Raw genomic sequence first — 6000 nt, 5'->3', positions numbered from 1 at the left:
AGGCTTCCTCTTTCCAAAACAAAGGGGAGGCTCTCAAAAGCAACACCACTGCAGAGTAATGAGATACCACCTGAAAATGTGGTGGCTTTGTATACTCCTCATGACAAAAGGCTTCCTCCTATATATTAAAATAAATATTTCATGCAGAATAAAACCCATCAAATCTATTTCTAATTAATGTGTTTATTCTCAGGATGGTTCTTAATCTACTTGCCAGAACTACTAGGACTCACCCACAGCCTGTTCTTTCCTCCCACCAGTCTCTTGGTGAAGTCACACGAAGGCTTTCTATATGTTGCAGGTTGGATTTAACCCAGGGTTTTTCCCCAAGGTGCAATTTTCCAGTCTCTACCATCAGGAACACCTGAGTAGCTTACTGCCTGACATTCAGAGCAGGAGCACTCTGTTTTGCAGGCTTTAAAGTTAACAGGCTGATTTTCCAGCTTTAGAAGCTTAGACAGCACAAAAGTTCAAGCTGTTTTCCTCCTGTCTCCAAGATTCAGCAAAAGCACACAATGGAATGAAGATGAGAACAGGTAGCAGGTTAAGGCTTTTGTTCCCTTTCTGCTGTGCTGTGGGGACAGAAGAGATTAGCTCTCTGACTGATGCACCTGCTCCAGTTGCGAGGGAATGCTCATATTCAGTTCATGCAGAGCTGGAGATTTTCTAAATGCCTCCAGGGACTGGACTTGTCTGTCTCAGCCATGCAAGAGCTGCCTGTTTGCTGCCTTAGAGCAGCTGTGAAGTAGCCCCTGCATCAGGAGGGCAGCTCCCCTGCAGACACACCAGTCTTCAACAACTGCTGCGTTATCCTGAGAGCAGCTCCAAACTCACAGGAGAGCTACTGAAGTGGATTAAGCCACTGCTTCATGGCATCCACTCTGGCTTTTAAGAGGCTCCATCATGCCCCCAGCAGAGGTGTTTCAGTAAGCAGGAGGCCTGGGGAGGCTGATATAAAGGACTTAGATAGGAATCAATGGGACAATCAAGATACAATCATATTGGGAGCCCTTCAAGTGGAGAGGGCTGGGGGAAGGATGCCAGCTTTACACTTCTGTGAAATTAGAGCCCTGGTGTTTGTCATGGTAATAAACTCATGTATATAACAAAGAATGTTGTTGTAACATCAGATGTTCCTTTTGCTGCACACTGAAGCAGAAGTTAGACTGAAAGGAGAATTTGGTAAATTATTTTTGTTGAAGGCATTATGAGGTTAAAACCAGGCACTCCAGACTTGGGCAGCTGAAATAGTCATTCTTTCCCCTCACACCACTTTGCTTCCACACAAAATCCCTTCTAACTTCAGCTCTTGCTGAAGCTCTACAAAGGGTGGCACATTCCAATAGCCTGCATACACTGCCAGTGAAGCATCACACTAACCAAAACACATTCAGATCACTTTTCCTGATTCCTAGTCTGAAACAAAACAACACGTGAGAAATTAAATTAATTTGGATGTATTCCTCCCTATTTAATAAGCAGTCACATAGAGAGGAACCAAAATGCTGGCTCAGAAACTCCCAGGCTTACCTCCTTGCTTTTATTCCTAAAGCAAAGGAGGCATTTCCATGGCATCAAGCAGATGGCTGAAAAAAGCATCTTTCCTATATCAAGCTCCATGTGGAAGCTCAGAATCTATGTAAGGTACGAAAAAGCTACAAGCTGGAGGAATGAGGGGGTGGGGATGAAGGAAGAAGGAGGAGGAAAAGACAGGGGGTGGAGAGTAACACTGGAGAGCAGCAGTGGTCCAGCCCCTCAGAATCTGAAAAGCATCACAGGAGCCTCTGGATAAAGAGCAGCTTCAGGAGCAGGGCTAGGAGACAGAGGATTTCTGCACAGAGATAAAACATGGTGAGTAGGATTTTGTTATCTGCCTTGTTTGCTCTGGTGCAAGGGCATTTCTTTTGCTCTGACACAGTGACTCTAAGTGAGTATTATTTTGGGATGACTGCTTGTTTTTGAAGCATTGCTTTTTACTTATTTTTCCATACATCTGGCAAGTCTGTGCCTGTATTTATAAAAATGTACATCCTATCTCCTTTTAAAGCAATAAATTACTGAGGACAGCTAAATCTGTCAGTGTTAACACTTTGCTGTCTGGTACCAACAGACTGCTTGTCAGGGCAAGAAAAAAAAGCCCTGTTTCCTTCTCAGGTATGCAGTGGAAATTTCTGCTCTGCTGCCTTCTCTTAGCAGCACAGTGATGATTCGAAAGCTCCCTGCGCAGGAGTTAAAGCTGCCCTTTTACATGATGTAATTGGAACATTTCAACCAGTTACATTTCTTTCAGCCTCAGGTATAGAAGAAAACAGAGTGAGGGGTGCAGAGATTTTGTCAGAGAAAGAGCCTCCTTTTGTCATGGGCTCAGCCTCCTTCTGCCCTGCCACACACCCCATGCGTGGCTGGGGGATGCTGTGGGTGCCCCACATGGGGCTGGGGGATGCTGTGGGTGCTCCACTTGGGGCTGGGGGATGCTGTGGGTGCTCCACTTGGGGCTGGGGGATGCTGTGGGTGCTCCACTTGGGGCTGGGGGATGCTGTGGGTGCTGCTGTGCCCCCAGGGATCCCTCCTGTCAGCACGCAGCAGGACAGTGTGCTGGGAGTAGAAACGTGGTTAATTTTACTATGAAAAATCCCGAGCTCCACAAAACAGTTGTCAGGGCTTAGAGGAAGGTTCAGACTTCCCTATAGCACATTGCTAATAAGATTAAGCATTTAACTACACATCTTTCTAGTATTCTGCTGGGGAGTGTAAGATTTTACTTTGTGTGCTCAGTGGAATGAGGGTTGAATTAAAAACACTCCAATGTGGTTTTTGCTGGTTCTTCATAAGAAAGCCATTGCCTGACCTAAATGTATATGCAAATAATTAGGCACAAGAGAGAGACAAATGATTAAGGGGAATGATAAGATACAGCCACTAAGGATGACGAGAGGAGTACTCCTAAGGAGAGGCATGATCTCAATGCAGGTTTGTGTGTCACACAGGCGCCTTTAAAAATAAACATTCTGCTGTTGCCTGAATCACGACTGTCCCTGATTACATCCTACAGCCTTTCCACCCTGTTCTTTTCTGCTTTCTAATGGAGATGAGATGGTAGCAGGGTAATCAGTTTAAGGGAGAAGATGAGCTCTGCTTTAAAATCCTCTTTGCTTTTTACCAGAAGAACTGTTATGTTTATTTGCTTGCAAGAAATAGTGTTACAATAACTGCAGTGAGAATATCACCCTCTGGCAAGGAAGCCGTATTCTGCTTTGCAATTAAAAATCAAATTAACAGAATGGAATATATGTTCATGATTATTAGCAAGTATTCCCATTATTAACTTTCATCTTCTCAGATAGGCAATTAATATTTTTGCCTATAAATAAACAGTCTTATTCCAAAAATCTCCCCCCACCACACACTTTACTGGGAGCACCAGCTGTTCCTTATGCACTGCTAATTGATTAAATACTAAAGATTAAAATTAGTGTTGTTCACTGACTTTAAAAGTAGCTGTGGCTTTCACCACCTCATGCTTGCTTGTTTTTTGCATTTTAGGACTTCCAGCTGGTGGTCAGTAAAAATCCTCCTGAGGCTAAGAATTGTGAGAGCCTCCCATAGGCTCTGTTTTTTTTTCCCTTTGCCATTACGCAATTTATCAAGAAATATTTCTAAAAATGTTCATCTTAAAATGCATGGATTTGAATCTTAATGCATGTCCATATACCCAAACAAGAGAGATGCTCTCAGGAAATTTAATTATGTTACAATTTCTGATGGAAAAGCAAGGCAACATTTTCAAAGGTACCTCTGATACTCAGCATCTTAAGTCTGATTGATATGAAGCCACTTGTGGAAAAGGGATTTTGGACTCACTCCAAACTTGTATCCAAAAATATAAAAGCAGTACAAAGAGAGGTTTTTCCTTATTTTTGCATTAAAAATCTTGAGAGACTATTCAGTTTTTATCAACTTTTTCATTTAATAAAAGGAAAATGCTTGGAGGGAGGTGAAATTCAGATGCTAAGTGACGTGAAGAACTCTGCTTAGCAAGAGACAGCAAGGCACCATCTTCACAGCTTGCTAATTGTAGGGGTGATATAAATGTAAAGAAAGAACACTCCTATCTCCACTTCAAAACCAGTATATTCTGAATTTTACCTATTTCTATCTCCAAGAGAGACAATTATATATAAATTACACATTAAACAAGCAAGTAAGAGAGGTCCAAGCTGAATCACTGATAAGATTTTGAAATAAATGAATCTCAATTACATTTTTTTCTACTTGAGCAAAATTTTATTTGAACTAGACTTGCCATAGCTGGAGACTTAAAATTTCCTCCTTGTAATAGTATTATTTCTATCTATGCAATCTTGCTGAAACAGTTACTTCTACTTTCCCAGTAGAATGGTATTCCTAGAATTACATGCAAGAGGACTGATGTTTTACCTTTTCTTTGCAGATAGCCTAAACAAACCTTTCTATTGAGTTACAAGCTAGAAAGATGCAACAACGTTGATCTAGCCAAAAGCCCAGAGCAAGGTTCCCTCACAGTCCTCCACAGAGGAAAGTTGTAGATGGCTGGCAGAAAGTGCTGGGGCCATGGGCAGAGGCAAATGTGACCCTTCTCTTTGACTGCCCTGACAATACCTGCAGAGTTTGAATCTCCATTTCCTAATGAATGTCTGGTTCCATTGCACCCCTCTTTGGACTTAGGGAGGATTCAGGCCATCTGAATATGGCTCTTAATAACCAGAACAGTTACCTAACTCAGTCTTGCTCAGGTCCTCATAACCCAGATCCAGAAGCAATTGCTGTGATTGTCCTAAAATCAAATCTCCTCAGCCCACAGCAAAGTGTTCATCTTTCCATTCTATAACTTTAATTTACTTTTAGATGAATCACAGATGCAGTAAAACCTCCTGGTTTTAGGAAAAGCCTGTGACACACCCTGCCCAGATGGTATATGTTTGAGCATGAAGTAATTCTGCATTTTATGAGCAATATTACCCAAATATAAAGGAAAACCTTACTCCCATTATAGTTTCAGCCTCAAATCTGGGTCTAATTGCCTGCTTAGACACCTGTGAAATCCTAAAAGTGAGCAGCTGGTCTGATCAAGCCAGATAAAAAGTGCTGTTTACTGTGGATGGGAAGCCTCAATGCTGCTGCTGCTGCACCCAATCTTTAGCTGTAAAAGACAACTAAACTGTAGCCCAGTGTAAGATTTGAGGATGTCCTCTATTTAAACACATTCCATAAGTAATTTTGCAGATATGTAAAAAACCATTTTGTTATTAATGAAGAAAACATTGAGACACTCAGTACACTGACTGCTAGTTTCTACTGCTTTCTGTTCTTTACAGGGACTTTTAAATGCAAGTTGTATTTCCTTTGCAAAGATGGAAACCAGGCCCTCATATATCTTTTATCCCTGAGGAAGAAGTGATATCCTGCAAGTTCAAGGGAAGAACAATTGAAAAGGAACAGAGACAGGCACTGGTGTAGCTGAGTGCATGGGTCAAGAAATCCCAGAAAAAATGTACTGTTTTAAATGCCTGTAATAATTTTGTGTAGGATTTTGATTTAGCTTTACATAACCACTGGAGGATAACTTTCCCTTACAGCACTTTAATCTGTTTCTAACTTCACTGGTGCAGCTTCTGGGGTTAGAGATAGAACTTGTGTCCCTTCAGAGACCCAAAAAAACCCTGGTATAGTGGTATAATCCATTGCAATGAAAAAGGTTAAAAGTATTAATAGATATAGAATGAGAGAATCCTCACATAAATATTTCCGGTCTATTTTTGGAATGAATTTCATTGGTAGTTTACATCACATGATTATGAAGAGGAACTCAGAGTGTGGGAAGTTACAAAACAGCATCTAAAAATTAAAAAAAAAAATCTGTAGACTCTGGTAGTCTGAAAAACCCTCAAAGGGTTGACTGAGGAGGTCTTCCCTGTCTTTTATTCATTTTAAATAACATTTTTAATGGGGGAGTTTACAAAG

General features: G+C 41.3%; 1 protein-coding gene across 2 annotated transcripts in view; it reads left to right on the top strand.

Annotated features, from left to right (window-relative positions):
- The first annotated feature begins 1753 nt into the window (after nucleotides 1-1753).
- AMER3 (APC membrane recruitment protein 3) overlaps nucleotides 1754-6000 on the top strand; it is a 41257-nt gene continuing 37010 nt past the window's right edge. For both annotated transcript variants that reach the window (XM_039728068.1, XM_039728069.1), the window contains exon 1: nucleotides 1754-1851. The gene's annotated coding sequence lies outside the window, so the exon portion shown is untranslated. The remainder of the gene's footprint in view (nucleotides 1852-6000) is intronic.

The sequence above is a fragment of the Passer montanus genome, unplaced genomic scaffold (assembly GCF_014805655.1).
Source record: "Passer montanus isolate IOZ18808 unplaced genomic scaffold, ASM1480565v1 scaffold63, whole genome shotgun sequence".
In the NCBI taxonomy this organism is placed as follows: domain Eukaryota; kingdom Metazoa; phylum Chordata; class Aves; order Passeriformes; family Passeridae; genus Passer; species Passer montanus.
Note: the sequence above shows the minus strand (reverse complement) of the source record. Positions and strands in the feature narration are given on the sequence as shown.